At 64.0% G+C, this 753-nt stretch overlaps 1 non-coding gene across 1 annotated transcript; it reads right to left on the reverse strand.

The window, feature by feature from the left end:
• Positions 1-296: 296 nt before the first annotated feature.
• TRNAI-AAU lies at positions 297-370 on the reverse strand. The gene has a single exon. It is a non-coding gene; the product is annotated as a tRNA-Ile (tRNA).
• Positions 371-753: the final 383 nt, after the last annotated feature.

Raw genomic sequence — 753 nt, forward strand, 5'->3', positions numbered from 1 at the left:
TGAATTCCTGCAAGCTTTCTTCTGGCCTAAGGCTAATTAACATAAACCCTTGAATAATTCGCTCCGAGGCAAAACATGGAATATTTTGGTGACGAGCTATGGAAAGACTTTAAACATTCCTCAGTGCGCTTTCTCGGCACATTATCCCTTTGTCCGGGTAGCTTTTCGGCTCTTTCTAAACATCCGAAACATCCCCGTATCCCGCTGTTGTTCCACCAGTGCGTGCCCCGTTCCCGCGGGCGCTCAGGGGGAGCCGAGGGACCGCCGGGATCGGCAGCCAGACGGACAAAAGTCGATGGCCCGTACGGGGATCGAACCCGCGACCTTGGCGTTATTAGCACCACGCTCTAACCAACTGAGCTAACCGGCCCGCTGCGGGAGCCGCCCGCGGGCAGCCCCTCCACGCCGTGCGGAAGCGGAGCCGCGCCGCTGCGCTGTCACCGCCCCGGGGAGCGGGTGTGCTCCTCACCGAGTGGGTGTGCTCCTCACAGAGACACCCTGCGGTGTTCCCGGGGCAGGGACACCAGCCCGCGCTTTTCCCGTCCGGGACCGGGAGGTGACAGCGCGCGGTGAGGCCGCGCCGGCTCCGTCTGCGGTTTTCCGGGCTGCTGGGCCGAGCCCCGGCCGCCTCCAGGCCTTGTCTCACGGCCGCGCTGGCCGGAGCCCTTCCCGCCGGCTTGTCCCACGGCGGAGCGAAACTCGGCACAGCCTGCGGCAGGATTGAGGATAACAGCAGCCCCACAGGATGTCCTC

Source organism: Corvus kubaryi, unplaced genomic scaffold (genome assembly GCF_017639235.1).
Source record: "Corvus kubaryi isolate FWS band 111438036 unplaced genomic scaffold, C.kubaryi_AGA036_p1.0 37341, whole genome shotgun sequence".
Taxonomy (NCBI): domain Eukaryota; kingdom Metazoa; phylum Chordata; class Aves; order Passeriformes; family Corvidae; genus Corvus; species Corvus kubaryi.